The 24,123-nt window shown below is 24.4% G+C and overlaps 1 pseudogene; it reads right to left on the minus strand.

Moving 5' to 3' along the window:
• Positions 1-24,123, minus strand: part of LOC145839236 (uncharacterized) — a 42,564-nt pseudogene extending 18,441 nt beyond the window's left edge.

The following is a 24,123-nucleotide window of genomic DNA, read 5'->3' on the forward strand; positions in this document are numbered from 1 at the left end:
ATAATCAAGTTCCTCTGGAAAAAACAATATAAAATAACAAAACATTAAACTTTAACTCATTTTAAATTTTGATAAAAAAATTCTGAGATATTCAAAGAAAACCTAAAAATATCCTGAGTTTTTTTCTAAAACAATATCCTTTTTCAGCCCCAGTTTTAAATAAAAATTCAAAGTATACTGAGCTGTGTTGATATCTTTAAAAGTTTCAAGATATACCTATTTATCAAGAATATGTCAACCCTTAATAGTAGTGATATGTTAACCCTTAATTGTTAACCATCAATATAAATAAAACTAAAGCTGATAAGTAATTTGATTAAAAAGTTAAAATTTCACAAAATGGTACCCTACGATTAAAAACCATTTTTCTTTAAATAAAATTTCAAGCAGTTGAACTGACATAAACTAACATTATTCCAAAAACACTGATTAAGTCTATTTTATATGAAAAATTTGTCCAAGTTAAAACACACTAATGCTTAAAAAACTATTATCCAATTATTAATATATTTAGTCTTCTAAATTTTTCAAATAACCTGACTTCCCTAAGTTTGTAAACTTGATTGTGAATTAATTTTGACAAGTATTATTATTAAGGAATTTTTAATAGCATATAAAAGAAAAAAAATGATTGGTTTAATTTTAATAGATGGTTAAAATTACCATAGACAGTGTTGTTTAAGGTTTAAAAAACTATGTTTTTGATAGACTAGTAGTATTAAATAAAAGTTAGAGTATAATAAAACTCTTTAAAAGAGTACAAGAATAATGAATTCTGAAAACCTACTTGAAATGTGTATTTTTATGACAAAAAATAAATTGTACTAATTTTTGTTTATTCTTAATGAAAGATTTTTGTATCTTTAATTACTTTACATTATAATCACTTAAAAAGTTGAATTCATTTATTGAATTCTGTTTAAATTTTCAGGTTTTTTTAAACTTATTTATTTCCAAAGTTTTCCAGGATTTTTTTTGTGCCTAAATTGATAATTACCAGGTTTTTTTTTGGAATACAGATTTTTTGGCTACCCTATATAGATAAATAAAGTTTTCTGGACAGAAAAAAAAATCAGAGGAATTAAGCAAGACTTGACGAAGTCATTAAAATAATTATTGACTATATATGTTCACTTAACAAAAAAATAAAAACATTTATTTTTTATTTTAGAAATTCTAACAAATTTTGTAAATTTTAGAGTGATAAAAAGTTATGAAAAGTTAATGTGTGGGAATGTTGTTTTAGGAACAGTGTTTAAAACTTTGAAAATAAAAAAGTAAGTAAGTTAAGTTTAGTTTTATAAAAAAATTGATAGATGTTAACAAACTTAAATATGAAATAGATGTAGATTCATTTTGTCTACATGGAAAACTAATATTTAATTTCTAAGATATCATAAAACTTCAATAAAAGTTAGTAAAGGAAAACTAAAGTTCACAATTTATACTACAATAGTTTGGAGTGCATTTAAAAAAATTTTTTTAGTGGTCAAAATCATAAATTACTATAGTTAAAGAATTACAGCTTTTTCTAAAATGGCATTTAATGTTTAAAATACTTAACAGCTTTTTATGTAGTTGTAGTTGTTGAAGCTATCTTTTTAGTTCAATAAAAACTGGTTCATCTAAACCTGTATACACATCAAACAACTATATAGAATACTCAAAAACTTAAGGTTAGCTGATTTTAATTATGAACTGATTACTAACAATGAAATCTATAAGTTTTATTTTCTAAGCTGTCCAATTTTAAATCTAAAGAGTTTGAAAACTTTTAAATTATTCACTGTGAATCTTAATATGCTTTACATAACTAAATTCTTATCAAACTAAATTTGACAAAATGGACTTTAACTATTTCTAAACTGTTTTAAAAATTTTAAATAGTAGGGCTGTTTAAAAATAAAGGATACCAAACTTTAAGTAGTATTTTTATAATCTGGCTCTTTTACTTAAATTAAAAAAAAAATCTATTCTATTATTTATACTCATAAAACATAAATTACTTTAAAAAAAAACATTAATGGCTTCTAAAATAAAAAAGTAAAAAATAGTAATTAATAAATAAACATTTGATTTTTACTACTTAAAGTTTTATGCTTGAGTAGGTTTTGGTATTTGCTTAAGAGCAATCTGAAAACCGTGGTATATTGTAATAGATTTACATAAGAATAAACATTTATCATTAAACTAATGAATATTAATTTCTTTAATAATTTTTATATAATAAAGCAAGATAAAACAAATAGCTACTTTATATAGTTATAATCAATTTCGAATAATTTATTTGAAATAAGTAACATAGTAAGCAGAGCCCTGTCTAAACTTTTTTCAAAGGTGGTTCACAATTTTTTTTGTTTTTAATTTGCTGCTTAAGTACGCATTTATCTATTTATCTAACTGCAGTGCAACGTAAAAAAAATTTAAAGATATCTGTAGCACGCGTATTGTGATTAAATCTAATATTAAACGTCAGTTTAAGTCTAACGAGCTTTTACCTACATTTTTTATAATTTACAGGAAAATATGTCTGGAAAATATAAACCGACGACTTAAAATTTATCTAGCACATAGTATAAGAAGTAAAAATTAAAATAATATAGTATCTTAATTTAGAATATAGGATTTTAAAAACTGAAATTAATTTAACTTGAATTTTGTTCTGCCAACGAATCTAGCTGATTCCCAATTTGTGTGTCTGATAAATCACTACTTAACCTAAGCTTCTATAACTAAATTTTTAAAACTTAAATATAGCTAACTTATGATGAAAACAGAGTCAGTTTAACTACATTTTTTAAAATTATTTAAGATAAATAAAAGACAACAGTTACGTTTTTCTTCTTATGTTTATTCATATATTTAATTTAGTATACAAATCAATAGAAACTTGAAGTAGTAAATAATTACTATCTTTAAACCATGTTTTAGGACTTTACTACAATTAAAAAAATGATTTTAATAATCATAAGCTTTTTTTTTTGTAAAAAAAAAACCTCTAGAAAAACGAAATAAAATAATAATAGTTCACTGTAACACATAATACATAACAGCAACACAAAACATGTTAGTAAAATATATGTACTGTTATTAGATAAGTGTTTGGGAATAAATTTAACAAAAAAACTCACAGAAATATAAAAACATTTCAACTAAGTATACTTCAGCAAAAAGTTTTACGAATAAAATATCTTGTTTTTATTTACACTTCGTCTCCCTCAAATACAATGAGGTAGGCTGGAAATAAATTAGACAGATTTTCTAAAAATTCATGTTCATCTCTACCAAACAACCCTACTCCTGTTACACTACTTCTGCTATCTTCAATCGAATTACTGTCTTTTTGATTTAAATTTTTATAGTTTTTTTCTAAACAGACAACAAATACAAATGACAACTCTTTTACTGTGTTATCTAATTCACAATGATTACGACCACGATTAATTAAAAAATTTAAGTCAGTTGTAAGTCCTAATTGTAATAAATCAATTTCGTCTAGGTCATTCTGATCTTTAGGATAACCATTTGTAAGTATATCTTTAATTTCTTTTACTGCAACTCCATTAAGGTAAATATACTTTTCTTTAAATTTATAAACTTTTTGTTAAACACTTTTATGAATTGCCCATTTCTTAGATATTCTTGAAAAGATGTTTCGTTTTCAGGCACAGTATATGGCAGTTGTATTTCAGGGTTTGGTGCACTGTTTATAAAAAAGTATTTTAACTTTTTAATTGAATTTTCTTCTGTTGCAAAACACATACCGTAACTATAAGCATAACTAAAACTGTTAGTAAGATACACTCCAGGTCCATAAGATCCTCTTTCGGATGGATTAAAGCCTGTTTTTAAAATTCTTTCAACATGTTGTGCTTTAGTTCTATGAAGCAAAAGTATCTGATTAGAATCGCTTGACTTTGTTGAAATGTTTTGGTTTGATAGTACTCTGTATACTTTCAAACCTTTAGTTTTCTTTCTTATGTCCAGTTGATTTCTAAAGCACTTATACGACAATTCATCGTTAAACTTAATTGAACGTTCTATAAGTTCGTAGTCTGGATCATTACTTTTCAACAACTCAAGTCTGTATTTAAAACTAGGATTAGCTAATTTTTTGAAACTTGCAACATCATATTCACATAGTTCTTTTGCTTTTTCAAACACGTTTCCATTTTCGTAATCATCTTCTTCCTTGTTTATTTTATCTTCCAAAGTATTAACGACAGTATTAAGAAAGTTCCTACAATTAGGATGATCTTTTAAAAAGTCTTCAACTTTATTCTTCACGAATTGAATTTTACGTTTCATTTTATTTGTTTTAACACTTTTTAAGAAAATAAAATTAGTTTTTAAAAATTATTTACTAATTTTATTTTACAGACTAAAAATTGACACAACAGATAGCTTAGTAAGTTTATAGAAATTGTCTTGTAAGCACAACAACCAAAGAAAGACTATCTGACTACCTTATACTAAATTAATAACCTGAAATTTATTTGCAATTGTTCCTCAGTGCCTAGTTAATATTATAACCAAAGAAGTCGTACAACATTTTAGATGAGCTTTATTATATTAATATATGTACTTTACAGTTAATTTTTTTCATTTATAATTTTAAACTTTTAAGAAAGATGCAGTTCCTGAAAACTTTTTATTAAATTTTTTTTTTTTAAACTTGAACTAATTTTAACTTCTGCAGACTTTTAAAAAATTACATGTTTTACCATTTTAATACAAGTCCTGATATTTTACTTTGATAAAAAGGAACACTAAAAATTGTACGGAAAACTTTCAGTCTTAGTTGTTGAACTTTTCAAGGGTAAGTTTAGTAATGTATTTTAAAAAGTTTACATTAAACAATAATGATTGATTAATATATATAATAAAAAATACAGTTTTTGTGTTTAGGATACTGTTTTTTTTTCTTTTAAATGAATTATTTAATTAGAAATCCTGATATTTTACCAATATTTAGGATCTCTACTCTTAAACTTGTAAAAACTGTCCTAGATTAACTAGAGTTTTTTTCTAATCTTATTGAAAATTTTTAAAGTTTTTAAATAGAAAAAAAAAGTTCTTAACAATGTTTGTTATAAAATAACAAAACATTAAAACTAAATTTTCGTTGGACTTGTTAACAAAATGAACAAAACTAGTTTAGAAGCTTAAAAAAATACTAAACTCAGAGTATTCAAATGATTTTAGTGAATTTTCTTCAAGTTTTTAAAAACTATTTTTTCCCCTTTTTAGCATAAAATTAAACATAAGGTAAAAAAATCTGTAAGTAACTATACAACAACAATCTAAAAGGTTCTATAAAAGTATTTTAGGTTTTTTTATATGAATAAAATTTATGGTACGTTTATTTTATCCTTATGATATATTTATCCCATGTAATTACAATTTGGTTATCTTACATGTAAAAATAGTTTAAAATTATAATTTATCCCTAGGGTCTAATGTTTTTTTTTTCTATTTTCAAGAACTTTACAAAATTACTTAAATTCAAAGGTTTTCCAGTTTTCTTTACCTAAATCATATAAATCCAGGTTTCTCCAGGATTCAAAGTTTTTTGGTAGCCATTATAGATAAAAGAAGTTATGTGAAAAAAATATGAATAATACAATATGAAAAAACAAAGCTAAAAGGAAGAAAGCAACTCAAAATATTGAAAGGTTTTAAAATACATGCGGTTTTTAAAATAAAATTCAAACATAAATTTAAACACATCTGATCGTTGTAAGACTTTTCAACGTTTAAGGAAATAATACAATTAGTTTTGTTGCGTTATTGAATTTAAAAAAAGCTTAATTCAACCATGTTAATTACAAAATAAACCTAGTATACGTTGACCACTACCAATCTTAATACGAAAATACAATGCTAGAGTGAAAACTTACAGTTTGAAACAAATATTTTCAACTTTTTATGTTTATAAGTTAATAAAAAACACCTTTATTTGCAGCTATATACAAAACTTAAAACAAATGGAAGAGCTATTACTGATAAAGGAAATCAAAAGTAAGAAATAGAGGGTTAAGTTAATAATAGTAGATAAAATTTCTCGGAAGGTTTCTAAAACTAGTTATTGTAATCGCTAACAAATCAAAAACATTAAAGTTAAGATTAGATATCAACCTTTTACTAGATACTGTACTTTTTAACTTTTTTAAATTACTACTATTAAGTAGCTGAACCGTCAAGAAAATTATTAAGCATTGTTTCATTTAAAAGTCTCGCAAAATTTCGTTAAACTTGTTTACTGTTATTTAAACAATTAATCACTAAGATAAGATTGTTTTGAAGTATTTATTAAGATTATATTACAAAACGATTTAATTGAGGAAGCTGGTTTAAAAATGACTAGATACAGTAAGCGTGACTAAAAATTATTATTAAGTTTGTAATTATTTTAGCAGAAGATGGTATTGAAAAAACAAAACATATTACTTTGTTTTGTAATACAAAATTTAAAACTTGGCCTTCAAATTCTCTTCTCAATGCATTTTTTCACTAAAAGCTGAAAATCTTAAATAAGAACAACAATCGGCACTTTTATTAAGATCTATTGTAAAATAGATTAAATAAAGAATTAATAAAATCAACTAAACTCAGTTGAATGTTCTTATTTTTCGCCAAAAATATTTAATTAGATAATTGCTCGAATTTCTGTGGTTTTTTGATTAAAATACATGTCTGTTTTAATCAAGTTAACTTTGACCATTATACACCTGAAAAGTTAGAATGAACTTTTGATTGACAGTTTTTTTTTCTAATTAACAAACATGCGTGTATTCAACTTTTAATAACAGTTAGCCATAATTTTTTCTATTAAAGATTTTAGTGCTAAAAATCATAAAAACAGCTTAAAATCTAACTGAATTATGTCTTCTTGATATCTTGAACTAGACTTTCCAAAAGTGTTTTAGATATCAACTGACAATAAATAGTAAGAGGGTGAAAAATAAACGGCTAATAAATTATATACAGAATGTTAGTTAAGAGTAATATTTTTGTTTTGCTTAAATAATATTGTTTTACAACTTAGGGTTTTTTAAATATGCATTTTAAAACGTTTTTCCTAGTAGACAACTCATGAAAAAATAAAAGTTTTATACTAACAATACTTAAAGAATATAAATAATTTAAAAACTAATTAAGTTTTTAATTTAACTTTTGTCCTTTTTATTTTTAGTTGGTCTTTGAGAACATTTAATAAATTTCTATTTTAAAACAACAAATGATACTAAACAAAACTATACAACATAGTTTACATGTTTTAAAATTTTTTAACACAAAAATAATAGATAGATTACCACTATAAAACACTAAATACAATGTAAAAAATGTATAAAAATGACCCATAAATGTTTTACAAGCTTGGTTTTTATAGAGAGTTAGGTTGTAAGTAAAATAACAAAAATATTAAGTTTAGCTTAGTAGTCTTTTAGAAAGTACATAGAAAGTATTTACACTTAAGTATATTAGTCAATGTAAATTTTATATTGATACTTATTTATGATTTAAATAGACATTCTATGTACAGCTAAAAGTCTTTTAAAATAATGAACTGAATAAAATTAAAACTTTTTCTAGTGTGACTAAAACCAATATGTTATTCTAATCTCACTAAAACTAAAACTTCGCCCCGCGAAGACTTCAGAAACTTGAAATTTGGCCCGCTAGCAACAACTGCCTGCCAACCCCTGCTAAAGGTGATAAGTTTTAAAACTTAACAGTTTTTATTTACACACCTTTTTTAAGCAAGAAGTTTTTTGTATAAGCAAAGTAATGTTGTATAGCAGAGGTCGGCAGGCAGTTGGTTGTCGCGGGCCAAATTTCAAGTTTACAAAGTCTTCGCGGGCCGCAGTTTTAGTTTTAGTGACATTTGAATAATCTTTTGGTTCTAGTTTTAGTCACACTAGAGAAAAGTTTTACTTTTATTCACCTTACCATTTTAAATAACTTTTAGCTATACATAGAATGAATATTTAAATTAATTTAAATAAAATTAGAATAAAATTTACATTGACTAATATACTTAAGTGTTAATAAACTTTGTACTTTCATAAGCACTTACTAAGTTAAATTTAATACTTTTCTAATTTTACATACAATTTAACTCTCTATAAAAACCAAACTTAAATGAAAATTTATTAGTTACTTTTATATATTTGTTATATTATCAACCTCTTTTTTCATATTTCTAAGAACATTAACTTCAAAAAAAAGTTTTTGCGTGTTAAATAGTTTACATTCATTACAAAATTTAGTAATTAGTTAATTTAATAAAATTAATACCTGTTTGTATTATAGAAATCTAGAACAAATTCTTTAAAATAATTAATTCTCGAATACTTAATTAAAATTTCTTATTAGTAACTAGTCTTTTACATGGTTGTCACTTAAAAAGCAAAAATGTCTGAGTTGTATCAAACCAGCCTAAGTTCATTAAAAGTTTAAAAAGCTAGTAAATCGTTGTAAATCAAGCTTAAGTACCTAGTTAAAATATCATCATCATTAAAAAGTACACAAAGTGTAAAAAAACAAGAAAAAACTACAATTAGTAAACTACACTACAGTCATAAAAACTATTCTGGGAATTCTAAGATTTATTTAAAGTGTTTGAAATAAAAGTTTCACACACAGCTGAGTTTTCAAGCTTTTAAAATAGCCTGTTTGTGTAGCAACCCAGTTAAAACAAAGTTCACAACATAAAGAAATAACGAAACTTATTAACAGTAAACAAATTACATGCCGAAAAATATAAGTCAGCTGGAATGGACAATTAACACTTTCTAAAACATTTTTAACAAAAGTATAAAACTTAATTGAGTCATTAGCGAAGAGAAAAACCTCTTTTTTATTAAACATTACAGCAATTCTTTATCTGCAATAACAATTTAAAAATATTAGTTGTAAAATAAAAGGCGAGAAACAAAAAAAAAACGTTAGTTAGGAGTTATTGCGAGAAACGATAAAAAACAAATCACCATATCAGTTCCAACAAAGCACATGATTATCTTCAGTAACTACAGAATTATCAGAAACAAGTTGTTAAGGCAAGTTATAAAGTAGCAAAATTTATTATTAAAAATGAAATACCGTTTATAATTGAAAACTTTTTTAAAGAATTTTTGTTGTCAGTAATGAAAAACTTTTGTTTATTTCTTCAATAACAACAAAAAGTCCTATTTAGGAAATGTATAAAGGTTATAAAGTCGCATAAATCAAATTATGACTTTAATCAATATGTTAAGATGACAGCACTGTTAGAAAAACTATTGCTCATCTGAGAAATTTATTAGAGATGTTGTTTAAACTTCGACCTTTTAGTATAATTTCTTGGTTTAGTTCAAACACGAAGCACAACAATCGATGAAATTTTACAAGTAAAGGTGCAATGCACCAAAAGTTTTTAGAAGTACAATTCCTTCTTTTATTTCTAGTATAAAGTTTAATTAAAGTTTAAAAAGTGTCACATAAAGTATATCAATATTAAAAAACACTGTCAAGCTACTTTAGTATATTTTTTAATAAAGAATTGTTTAATTGCTAAATTTTTTGGGTCAAATTGAAATTTCACTACTTTACATGTAAAAATTGTTTGAAACTCCAGGCTTTTTCAAAAATTCTCAAATTCAAGTTTTTTTCCAAAATTTTTGAGCATAAATTTTCAAGTTCAAAGCTTGAACTTGATATATCATAACATATATTATAACTGAAACTAACACTTTGGGTTGAACAAAACTTACATCATAAGTTTAATTTGCCACTCTTTTAAGCAAAAAAGCCAGCCTGAATTAACGAAAACGTTCCTGATATTTTTGTATACAAAAAACAATTCTAGCCATAAACTTATAAAATGACTTAGTTGGCCTGAGATTTGAAGTCTTTAAATAGTGATAGTCTGAGTGTGTGTCAATGTTTATAAACTATCCCTAAGTCTAGTTTATATTAAATATGTAGCTCCAAAAAACAGCAAATGTGTGTATTGATATGCAAAGCATAAAAGTTAACTTAGTTTGACAAAATCAATTTTTGAAAAATGAAAATGTATACCTAACAAAAACTATATTAGTTTATGTCATATATATTGTTTTAATTGTGTCTGTACAAATTTAGATATTACATGTAGAAAAAACAAACTTAGAAAATTATGCATAAACTAAACTTAAACTAACTAAAGTATTTTATAAAAAGTTGTTTAAAATATGAGCATTTTTTTAAATTGGTGTGCATATAAATTAGTTCAAGTGCAAAGAAAACTTCAAAAAAATTAAAATATGTCAAAACAAAACTTAATTAACCTTTTTTTCTTATTACTATGTTATATTAAATGTTTTTACACTAAAACATAATATTTACAAATAAAAAATATATAAAAGAAACTTAGGTATAAAAAATATTGGAAATAATATCTAAGCTATAAAGAAATGACACTTTAGTTAATTACTGTGCATTACTTTTGTACAAAATGGAAAACATTTGCATTTAGTTTATTTGATAAATAGGTATAATATAACTAACTTATTAAATTCAAGCACTTTTTTTTCAGATAATTACTTGCTGTTGTAAAATAGAAGTTATTATGAAACTCAGAAAAATATCCTGTTAGAATGCTAATGTGTCTTTTTCACATTTTTAAATTAAAGTAGTAACTTCTTCTAATTATTTTTTAATGTTGTATAGAGAATTAAAACCAAACTAAACAAATTAAATCGAATTACCGAAAAAAATTTTACTTAAAATATATTTTAGCTCAGCGGGCCACTTTTACATGCTCGCGGGCCACAAAATTTTCTTTCGCGGGCCGCATTCCATTCAAAAAAATAACGTGCTCGCAGGCCGCAGATTTACCCTTCACGTGCCGCAATTGGCCCGCGGGCCGCAGTTTGCCGACCCCTGTTGCATAGGTAATCTTATGTTAAAGCTATTAAAAATGATATACTGTAAATGTAACTAAGTTACTACTATCTCAAGGGGGTAGCTGTCAAGTTTGCGCGAACATACATAATTGCACGAGTGCACAAAATTGAACTAAGATACTTTTGCATGAAAGCTTTTTTAAACGATGGAATAACATTGCACAAAGTAACTTTTGCACGACTAGAAATTTCGCACAGAAACCTTTTTGTAGGGAATAAATTTTTATTTATATAATTTTTTATCTTTTTATTTTTATTCTTTTACCACTGATACCCCTAACCCTCGGTCGGTAAGTTTTTTTTATGTTTTTTTCATTTTATTTTTGTAGTTTTTAACTTTTTTTCTACTACCAATGTTACCCTTATTCCTTACCCTTGGTCGGAAAGTTATTTGTTTATATTTCTTTTTAGTTTTTCATTACTTTCCCAGTTACCCTTAACCCTTTTTTTATTTGATTATTTGTTTTTGACTAGTTTTAAGCTTTTTTTTTTCGACTTTTTTTTTTGATAATAATACTTATTAGTTACTTTTATACTTAAATTTTATTATCACTTTTTGTCTTACCTTCACCCATGGTCAGTAACTTTCTTTTTTTTAAATAAATTATTAATTAGTATTTTATTTTGTTTTGTTTTTACTTTTTTCTTTAAATTTTAATCTCGTGCAAAAATGTAACTCGTGTAAAACTGACCCTTGGTGCAAAATCGTCTTCGTGCAATTTTGATCCCTTGTCTAATTTCGTGCCTTTGAGCAAGTTTGGTTTCGTGCAAATTTGGCCAAATGCACTTGTGTGCACTTGTACAACTTTGTCTTCGTTAAATTTAGACCCGTCTCCATATCAAGGGGATGTACTAAGTTACACAAAGTCTCCCTAATTCATTTTGATAAGTACATTTTTATAGAGATTTTTTATTTAAAAGTATGTTCCTTAAACTTATAAATTTAAAAAAAATCATCGTACAAAAAACTTTCAAGAAATTCTGTACTTCATACTTAACGTTTTATTCAGGGTTTCCAAATGTTTATAACAAATTGAAAAATAATACATTAATTGTTAAATACTTTAACAACTTGAAAGCTACGTATGATGTATACTCAATAATTTTAAGTATGTAAAGAGGTATTTATATTACTAAAGGTTTTACAAAGATTTTAAATTTATTTATTTTATTTGTACTTTTGTAGCATATTTTTAATTTTATGAATAAGTAAAAACATTTGTATCAATTGTAGCATTTTAGTTTTGCTTTATTTTATTAATGTGAAAACAAATTCTATTTTCTCTACTAATCTAAATTTTATCAATTTTTAATTCGTTTCTATTACACTTTACCATAAGTAATCTATAAACAACTAAATTATTTTTGTCCGACTACGATTTTAGCTAAACCTTAATAGAAAAAGTCATATTTTGTTAGGTTTGAGTTAATAATCTATTAAACTACAACTAGAATAAATTTTCATATTGAAGGATTTTTTATTTTTGCGTTTCTAAATTTATACTAACTCTTTTGTTATAATTAACTTATATTCATTGTCAAAACTAAATTTGAGCATTATGAAAAAACAACATTTATTTTCATTTTTAATTGACTGCATATATTTATTACAAATTCTAACATTCTAAAATATTAAGTAAACTATTACTAAAGCAGTATAATTTTTAGAATTTAATGTATTAAAAATGTTCTAAGCAATTATTTAAGATTTTTTTTTTTAAATAAAGTTTTATTAAATTAAAAAAGTAAACAAACCGAATCAAGGTAAACATCAATACCTAACAGAAAAAAGAAAGAACAAAAAATCAGTCGATAAATGTTTACTATCATTAACTCTAAAACTTAGGAAACAAATTACTTTACGTTTGACAAGTTGTTTAAATTCAAACAAAAATATTAAAAAATGAGCTTTGACTAGGAATATTTATAACTATTTTTACTTACCATTAAATAAAAAAGTATATTTTTACGTTACTATTCATCTAACTCAAAAATAATGAGGTAAGCTGGAATTAAATCGAAACGATTTCTTACAACTCCATCGTGAAATATTCCTTCTCTTGTCACATTTTTCTTACTATCCTCGATAGCTTGCTTGTTTTTAGAGATTGACTCGTCATAGTTACTTTTTGAACTGACAACGAATACAAAAGACAACCTTTTTACTGTATTATCAACTTCACAATAATTACTAAGAAAAGCACGTGTTGCGATACTTAAATTTGTTGTAGTTAGACTTAGTTCTCTGGATAATTTATCTCGGCCGTTTTGATCGCTAGGATAGCCATTTGTCAAAATATATTCTATTTTGTCCGCTTTAACACCGTTTAGATAAAGGAACTTTTGTTTGCAGTTGAAAACTTCATTTTTATCAGTAGGGTCAATTCTGAACAGTTGTCTAATTTTTGGTAATTCTATAGCGTTTTCTTTATCAAATGAACGTAAAATAAACTTGTAATCATCATTATCTTTATGTAGAAGTTCTGTACTAAATTTTCTTTTTTCGTCATGTTTTACCACAAAAATGCTGCTTAATTGAAAAGAAACTTGTTCCATGATTCTGTTAATGTCATTTATTAACGGTGTGGTAAGACAATCTATTTTCGCATGATAGTTTCTGTTTATTTCGATCTTTAGCTCTTCAGCAATCATTGAAAAATAAAATTCAGATATTTCGTTTTGAAGATTATTTTCTTTGTGTCTTTTCCGATCCATCGCTAACTTGAAATAATTTTTTGAATGACGTCGAATTTTCAAGCTACTATAAAGTATTCGTTCAACTATGTCAAATATATTAGTTTTTTCTTTAATTTCAATTAAATAAGCAGGCACTACTAAACTATGGTGAGCTAACGTTATGCTTCCTTGACCAGCTGTTTGAAATGAACCTTTTATAAGTTTCCTTTTATTACTATCATACACGTCTAGCAGAATTTCTTCATTCTTAAAAGGTCTCATTAAACTAGTTTGAAACGTTCTTACTGATGGCTCATTAGTTAAATAATCTTCGAATGATATTTCTTTTGGATATTGATGGCGTTTTAGAAATATTTCATTATTAGTAGGTACACTGTTTACAAAAAAGTACTTAAAGTTTTTTATCACTTTTTCTTCTGTAGCACAACACATACCGTAACTATTTGCATAACTAAAACTATTAGTTAGATAAACTCCAGGTCCATAAGATCCCTTTTTGGATGGATAAAACCCTGATTTTAATATTCCTTCAACATTTTGGGCATTAGTTCCGTGTAGCAAAAGTATCTGATTAGAATCGCTTGACTCTTTTAAACTGTTTTCGTTTGTTACTACTCTGTATATTTTTAAAACTTCAGTCTTAGGTCCTTTGTCTAGTTGATTGCTAGAGTGTTTTGTAGTAAAATTATCGCTAAATGTTACTGAATTTTTTAGGAGTTTGTAGTCTGGATCACTGGTTTTCAAGGGCTCAAGTTTGTATTTAAAACTAGGAAGAACTGATTTTTTGAAGTTTGCAACATCATATTCACATAATGTTTTAGCTTTTTCAAACACCGTTCCTTTTTCGTGATTATTTTTTTCTTCATTTATTTCCTCTTCCGCCTTCCTCACAATACTTTGTAGAAAATTTTTACAGCCAGGGTGACTTTTTGAAAACTCTTCTACTTTGTTTTTAATTAACTGCATTGTTAATTCCATTTTATTTGTTAAAAATCTAAAAAATATTTTAGTTAGTTTTGTGATCTGTTTTGCACTAGTTGTGGTTATAAACAACTTAAATATAACTGATAGTTAAGTAAATTTAAAACTTATACTTTTTAAAGCACAACAGTCAGAAAATGGTTTGTCCTGGCTGATAGCTGATACCAGATTACCAACAACACATCTTTTATGCGCTATTCCGTAAAATATGCGAGCATTATAGAGCGAGAGGAAAATTTAAGATAAAACCAGCGATTCTAAATACTTTCGAAATTATTTTTCAATGTAAATAAAACATCAATATTACATAAGTAAAATTTATAATTAAAAAGTAAATAAAAAAAAGTAGTCTAAAGCTTTCTGGCTAATAAACGTTAAAAAAAAAAACTATTTAACAATCAAGTAACTAAATAGCATTTTTATTGAAGTTTACTAAAGTAGTGTCCTTAATGACTCATTAGTAAAACTTTACATTTATCTATATAAATTCAATATTTAATTTGTGGAGTTTTTCAACACTTACTAAGCTGAGTTTTAAAAATCATCTAAAAAATTTCTAAACTTGTCAAAGTTTTTTGAAATATTAAACCAGCTTGATTCTATAATAGCACTCTATAAGGTAATTTATAAGTTCATATCTTCATAATCTAAAATAATAAGCAAATAATTAAAAACAAAACTTATATTGAGACAAAAACTTACTTTCGGTAAAGAAAACTTTTAAAATTAAAATAAAAAAGTCGTAGTGTAAAAAAGAAATTTTTTATATAATAAACTAAAAATGATAATTTTTCTATCATTAACACAAAAAAAATCGTTTTCAAAAAAGGACTTTTTAAAAAACTTTAAAAATTCTGTACCAATTCTTTTTCAAAATATCATTAGAGGTTGAGTGGTTTAAACTTAAGTTATTATTTGCTGCAAAAAGCATACTTAACATAATATTTAGGAAGTGGTTTTTGAAATGTACTTGTATACAGATCTTTTAGCTTGTCTGAAAGTACTTTACAATTTAATAATCTATAAAAAAAATACAAACCGATTCTAATTGTTTTTTGATTGAATCTAGCAATTTTAGAAACATTTCTTCACATTTTACTAATATTAAGGGTTTCACCTTTTTGAGTCAAAAACATTGTCTCAAAAATTCCGGAGCTCTTTTCAGATCTGATTTTTTTTACTTTAAAAAAAGACAAAAACAAGTCTTTTAACAAAATTAATTATTAAATACAATATATTCAAACTTAATCTAACTAAAAATCTCGCAAACAAATTGTCCTCAGATTATTAAGTAAAACTAAGACTATTCTGAGTTTCTTTTAAAATGTATAAAAACTAACCTGTATCAGCCTAAGTTTGAAAAAAAATCAAAATATCCAGAGATATAAAATATTTAAAACACTCTTATATATTATTAGTGTGCTATGATCCTGAATATTTTCTTAATTTTGATAAAATTTAAACATTAAAAATTATCATAACCACTAACTAAAATAACTTTTTGGTAATATACAAAAAAAATAAAAAAAAAACTATACAAATAGTTTAATAACTTTTTAAATGACTAAAACTGACATTATGCCATAATAGAATAAAATTGTCAAAGTTTAAAAACATTTTTGCTAAAAATAATATCTAAAAACATATTTAAAATTTTTGACTCTCTTGAATCCTTTAGTTTGTAAATTTAATGGTAAATTAATTTTTGCTGATATTGTTAATAAAATTAATACTATAACACCTTTAAAGACAAGCAAAAAAGAGCTGGTTTAGAAGCTTATTAAAATAACCATATACAGGATTGTCAAAGGATTTTGTTAAGATAATTCAAGAAATTAAAAAAACAAGTATTTTAATATATTAATAGTATAAAATAAAACTTAAGATATAAGTGTTTTTATGAAATTTACTCTAGGTTTTTAAAAGTACAGGATATTAGGTCTATTTTTAATTTAAGGTTAAGTTAATAAATAGGTAAATTAGTATAACAACATAGCAAAGTCCTGTATTACTAGTTTATATGTGTTATATAATAATAAAAAAATTAAATTGATAAAAAACTAATCTATATAATTGCATTTTTTTTTCAAGTCAAGATGTAAAAATAGTTTAATATTCAAGATTTAGTTGTAACTTTAGTACTAAGTTTCACTTCTTTTTCAATAATTCTTAAATTCCTAGTTTTTTAGTCAAAATAATCAAATTTAAGGATTTTTCAGGATTTCAGATTTGGTGATAACCCAGAACATTAGAAAGATTTTGTAAAGTTACACAAAATGTATTTTTATATCAAAAATAAACTAATAAAAAAAAATTTATTTTATCCTTGACTAAGGGATATTACTTATTTTTTGCAGGTTTTTAAAAGTACACATTTTTTGGTCTATTACTTGTTTATAGTTAAGTTTAACTGAGTTAAGTAATATAAAAACAGTGAAAAGACACTTTAAAGCTACTTTACATGTGTTTTTATTTTTAAATACAAAATTTGATGATGTCTTCAGTGTTTATCTATAGGATAGAGCTTTTGTGTCTTGAAATTTTATTATTTAACACTTTAAAGTAGTTACAAATTCCATGTTTTTTTAATAATTATTGTTTTAAATGCCAGGTTTTTCTAGGCTTTTTCAAAGTTTCTCAAGTTCAAGGTTTTTTCTGGTTCTATTTTTGTCTAAATTTTAAACTTCCAGGTGAAGTGGCAAATTTACCCTTAGACAGATTGTCCCACCAAGATGAAACTTTGTAACATCACATGTAGAAATAGTTTAAAATTACATATTGTTACTAGGGTTTTAATAATTTTTAATAATTTTCATTTTTTTACAAAATTTCTTAAATTAAAAGTATTTCTAGGTTTTTTGCCTAAACTGTTAAAGTCTAGATTTTTCTAGGATTCAAGGTTTTTGGCAAACCTGTATAGATAAAAAAAATTATATTGAAAATAAGTAAATACTTTTACCACAAAAAACAAAACTAGAACTAAAAAGGAAGACATGAGAAAAATTGATCATTGCAATGATTATTAACTATATTTGAATAAAATATGTTTACTAATAAGAACAGAAATTAGAAATCATGTAATTTTTTTTATATAAATATATACAATAAACTTTATTTTCTTCATAAGGTTCAAAAATTTTTAAAGTAAACTTGTAGAAATTTAATTTTGGTAAAAATTAAACCAAAAAAAAAAATACAAGCTGGTGTAAAAATATTAGATGAAGTAATTATTATTAAAAATACTATAAGGTAAAACAGGCAAAGACTGTATTTTATTGGATTTGTTTTACAATGAATACTAATATTTTAAGCAATTTGTAAGATTAAACAATTTCATTTAGAATTGAGAAAAATTAAAACAAAATCATGCAAAGTATACTTTAACATTTTAGGGCTTATTTTGAAAAAACCGTGGTAATAAATATGAACAAAATTATTAAGGAAATAGTTCTCTTTCTAAAATGGCATGTACATGGTTGCCACAGATCAAGGTAAGAAAAATTTACTGACTTTTTCTTACTTTCTCGACTTTTTACTAAAATTTTTAAGACTTTCTTAAATAAAACTCTTAGTTTAAACTTATTTTAAAATATATAATCAAACACTTTAAACTATCTAAAATGTTTAATGTTAATTTTATACAGGTTAACCTAGCAGTTTTTTGCTGAATTCTATCACTTAATTCCAATATATCACTTGAACCATCTGTGTATGATTAATATATTTTCAATAAATAGCTCTTCCAACAAAATATAGCCAGACTTGGCATAAAGTTGTAAAATTGTAAAATTGTAAAATAACCTAAATGTAATAACATCTAACAATAAATAATATTTATCTAAAACATGTAATACTTGTATAAATTGTTCACTTACTTAAATTACTACCTACAGGGTTACCACTCTTTTTTTCAATTGTTTTTTTTGGTTTTCCAAATTTCTTCAAAGTTTTTAAAAGTAAACATTTTAGGGACTATTTTTAGTTTTAAGTTAATTTCTATAAAAGAAACTGTGTTAGAAAGTACAAAAACATATAAAATTGCTTTAAAGTTACTTTAATTTTTTTTTTAATAAAAAAAATTGTGATGATGACAAAATTTTTTTTTGATAGAATTTTTTTGTCAATTTGAAATTTTAGTTGAAAATGTTAAAATTCTTAAAAATTCCATGTTTTTCCAGGTTTTTTGATCAAAATTCCAGACATTTCCAGATTTTTTTCAAAATTTCTCAAATTCCTGGTATTTCTAGGTTATTTTTGCCTAAATTTTTGAAATCCAAGTTTATCAAGGTTTTTTCAGGTTTCCAGGTAAAGTGGCAACCATGTACCTAAACTATGTAATAAATAAATCTTAAATTAAAAATCAATTAGAGAAATATTTACTCGAGTAACTGAAAAAAATACATAAAAAAGTAAACTATATATTTGTTATAGAAAAAATTTCCTCTTTATCATTTAGTGTAAAATCTACTCTTATTTGTATTAAAAGTTAAGTTAATCTAAAAAAAATTACAAATAAGTTAAGTTACAATGGAATAATCTTCTCTAATAACTTATTATTCAAGTTTAAACTTTTAAAGTTATATTGAGGTAAATTATACACATAAACTTGCTACATGAAATACTAAACTTAGTGCTTGATTATAAGAACTTAACTATTTACTTAACTTATATTGAGGTAAATTATACACATAAACTTGCTACATGAAATACTAAACTTAGTGCTTGATTATAAGAACTTAGCTATTTACTTTCACAAAAAAACACATTAATTCTTAAATTTTGCAAGATTAACTTTTGTGTATATATCACAGTTTCACTATGGAAATTTTTTTTTCCACAGACAGGGTAGCAAAATTTTTTTGTCTAATATTAAGTATAACCCCTTTTAAGTTTAAGGTAAAAAACAGTATTAAATAGTATAACAATATGAAAAAGAATATTACAGATTCTTTAAGTATGTTTTTTATAAAAAAAATTGATGATGACAAAAAAATTAATCAATTTGATAATTTTTTTTAGTCAAATAGAAATTTTACTACTTATCACATTTACAAATGTTAAAAATCAAGGTTTTTCTAGGTTTTTAAGTTTTTTGGCAACCCTGTCCAGATCATCAATACTAAAAAGCGTACAAAAACTGCTTATTTCAAGTAGGACAGTTATTCAATACGTTAATATAAAATTTTGCAGTTTTATAAAACACATTTATTAATTTTACCAGATGAAGGCATAGGAAATTAAGTAATTTTGTAAACTTTTTAAAAATTATACAAACTTAGTCTGACATAGGAACATTTATTTATTTTCACCATTTGAAGGACTTTGGAAAAAAGGAATTTTTTAAATTTTAATTGCCATTACCTAACTTTTTCTTGAACTATGTTAAATTTCCTGACTTTTCCTGACCATGTGACAACCTTGCATGTGATTAATATTTAAAATACTCAACAGATTTTTATCAACATTAAACATTTTAAACTGTAATTGTTGGTTCTAATACTTAAGAACAATAAAAAGTGGTTTTATTTAATCTTTATATATAACAAGGAAAAATCAAGCAGGTTTTAAAACTTTTGGTTAATTGTCTATAAAATGATGATTAACAATGAGTAACATTTATAATTTTCATTTTCATGGCTGTCCAACTTCTTATTTAAAAATGATAGACTACCTTCAAACTGTTCGTTTCAAATTATAAGTAAATATTGACTTAGCATAAAGAAATAATCATATAAAGGAGTTTGACAAAATGGACTAAAACATGTTCTAAACTTTTATAAAAATTACCAGTTAATCTGTTTCAAAAAACTAAGTAAGAAAAACTCTAAGCAACATTTTTATAAATTATGCTTATTATTTTAATAAATATGCTCATCCTAGTTAATAATATAAAAAAAAAAGTTTTAACTATAATATTATATATACTAAATTAGAATTTAAAAATGTTCAGAACTTTTATGGCTTATAAAGTATTAGAACAAACAGAGCCTTAAATAATAAACAAACATTTGTTTGTTTTTACTTAAAAAATTTATGCATGAGTAATGTTTGGCTATTTGCTGAAGAGCAATCTAGCAATTGTAACAGACTTACATTAATAAAAATTTAATTAAATACTATAATATATAAATTTATTTAATTACTTTATTCAATTTAATAAGAAATAAACAAGTGCTTATTTTAATTAGTTATGTTTAACTTTATGATATTTGTCTTTGGGAAACTTTGGGAAATCTTGCTTAATATAAAGGATTTTCAAAGCTAGTTAACACATTGTACAAGAAGTTGATGTGACAATTGCCAACCGTAAAACTATTTCCAGCTAAGAGTCGAAGGTTTAGTTTTCCGGTTATACCGTTTAAATTTTTGTTTTTTTAAGAAAATACTTTGAAAACAGCCAATATATGGAGGTTTTTCCGAATTATTCAAAACTTTGTACAAAAATTTGTTGTGACAATTGCCCACTGTGAACATTTATTAGCCCAAAGCTCAAAGGTCACAATTATTTCGGTTGGTACATTTTAAATTATTGTTCCCTTGAGAAATAATTGGAATATAGCAAAAATGTGTTTTTGTTTCAAATCAGCAGAAACTTTGCACAAGAAGTTGTTGTGACGATTGCCGACCGTAAAACATTTTTTAGCTGTAGGTCTACGGTCTAATCAAGCATAATATTTTTTAAAATTTAGTTTTCAAGAAAAAAAATGTAAAATAGCATATATTTATATATATATATGTATATATTGGGATATTCGAAATCAGCCCAAAGATTACACAAAAAATTGTTGTAACGATTTCCCACTGTAAAAATAATTTAAGCTGTAGGTCTACGGTCAAATTTACTGTAATAAAGTTTAAATTGATTTTTTTTGAGAAAAAAAAGAGTAAACTAGCCTTCATGTATCGAATATTTTCGATATCAGCTAAACCTTTACACTTAAAGTTGTTGTGACAATTTTCAACAGTAAAAATACTTACAGCTAAAAAACTTAAGGTCACATTTTTCGTTATTTCACAGTCTAAGTAGTTGTTTTCTTGAGAAAAAGCAGAAAATAGACCACATATAGAAGTATTTAAAATCACTTAAACTTTTGCACCAAAAGTTTTTGTGACGATTGCTAACTTTGAAACAGTTTTGAGCAGAAAACTCTGAGGTTGAATTCTTTGGATTTGTACAGTTTAAGTAATTGTTATCTTGGGAAAATTGAAAAACAGTCCAAATACTGAATATTTTCATAATAATTTAAAATTTTGCATAACAAATTGTTGTGAAAATTGTCATCTTTAAAACAATCTTTAGCTAAAGTTATATTCACATATTAGAAAACTACATGATATTCGTAATTGTTAAATCTTAATTATGAAAAAGTATAGTAGAATTCGAAAGAATGATTCAAATATAAGTCACTGACATAAATGTTGTAGAAATACAGATTCAAAATACTAATAAATTAATATATAAAATATTGTATTTTAACTTACTATAGAATAATTTTGTTTTATAATAACAAAAAACAAATATTTTTATAAAAACCGGATTTAAAATGTATATTGTTTATAATATTTACCATAAGACTACAATAATATAAGTATTTATTTTTGTTTCTAATAAACACATATTAATACACCTAATTTTAGCTTTTATTCTTTCCATACAGTATTTGATTTTTACCGAGTTACGTTGAAGTGTGTTAACTTGCTAACACACTGAAATTTGTATTAGTTTATTAAAAGAAGAGTATTTTTCAAACTTAAAATTATTGTCTATTCCATAGAAATCGTTTCGGTATAATACTTTTAAGCAAACGATTATTTGGCGGGTATAGAAGTAAACAAAACTCAGATGTAAATTACGAAAAAGACAAGCAAAAGCTCTGTGACTTTTTTTTATCTTACTTTGGTTCTTATTTTTATTTTGTTTTATTTATATTTTTTCAATATTGAAATGGGTTTAATGAACTATTTTTAAAAGTAAAAATACCTTTAGCAGCTGCCATAATTGAATAGAAAGTAGTGAATACTCAACAAACGTTGTTTCAATAACACATATATTAAAATTTGCAGTAGATAATATTGAGTTGATGGTGAAGAATAAAAAAGTAATGTTATTGAAAGTTTTCTGATAAATTTTTTCGGAAGTGGCCATAGCTTTTTATATTTCATTAAAAGTGGCCTTATGATAAATTGCATGGGAAACCCTGCTTTTAAGTAATCTGAACAAAAAATGCATCTAAACTACTTTTATAAAAGTACTAATAGAAAGTTTCAAAGTTTTAAAATATAAAAAAGATTAATTTATGCTTTTAACAAAGTATAATAATTGATATTTGAATACCTTTTTTTTCCAGTAACATATAATAACTTATTTGATAAATATAACAAAACACATTTCATTTAAAAAAAATTTAATTAAGGACTTTCGTAGTAAGGCTTGTCAAAATTTATACCTTACTACGTTAAACTGAGATAAAATTAAATTAAAATTATACAGTATTTTAAAGCTTTAAAATATAAAATGATGTAATAATCGAATGTAAAAACTAACTAAAGACTTTGACTTAAAAATAATGTTTTAAAAATGGCTTTTCATATTAATGTTTACTGATAAAAAACCGTTTTGTGTTGTTCTAACTTATTTGGAATATATTTTTTCAATTTACCAAAAGCAAATTGTTTGTTTAAATATGTTATTTTACAAACCAACCTTTGTCAATTACCATGTCAATTCTATTTGTAGACATTACAAAAACATCAGACATTCCTCAATTTACACCTTAAGTTATCACGTTTGAGAAACTGTTATTAGTTAAAAGGATTCAAAAAAGTAATCAAGCGTAGCTATAAAATTAGGTTCTGGCCAAATTTTAAATTAAAACCTTTTTTTATTTAAACCAACATTTGGTATCAAACTAAAGTAGTAAACAATTTTTAAAAACTCATTTTAGTATAGTAATGTTATTAAAGATTACTTTTTACTAAGTCCTGAACATATGTCTTATAAACAAACACAACCGTTTAATACTGAAAAACTTATATACCCTTTTGTTTCTGTTCATGTTTTTCGGCAAGTAAATAACGTAATTTCCACTCTCAGAGTCGCTGAAGGTGACCAGACTTAACTCAATGTTGTCCAGGTTGTCGCTCGTCGCCATTGTAACTGCGTCGAAGACTTCTGTAACGTCAAAAATATATTGTTAAAATTTTGATAGACAATAGAATAATGTTTGTTTGCTCAAATACTACATTGTTATCTATGTTTTCCGTAGTAACATACCGCTTAAAAACTGTTTATAACTATTTTGCTCACTTTAATTGAACTTTTATATACTTTAAAAGTTCTAAGTAAAATTTATATCATCTGCTAAATGTTTAAAAACTACTTAACTATAGTGAAAATAACTCTAGCGTATTCAATTATTATTTTAGTCTTGTTAAGCTTTGTGTGAAAACTGTGCAAGACCATTTTAGCATTGCAGTTTTTCAAGTGCCCATATGCAGTTTCATTCTCCATTGGCAT

The sequence above is a fragment of the Thalia democratica genome, chromosome 6 (genome assembly GCF_965202585.1).
Source record: "Thalia democratica chromosome 6, ktThaDemo2.hap1.1, whole genome shotgun sequence".
Lineage (NCBI taxonomy): Eukaryota > Metazoa > Chordata > Thaliacea > Salpida > Salpidae > Thalia > Thalia democratica.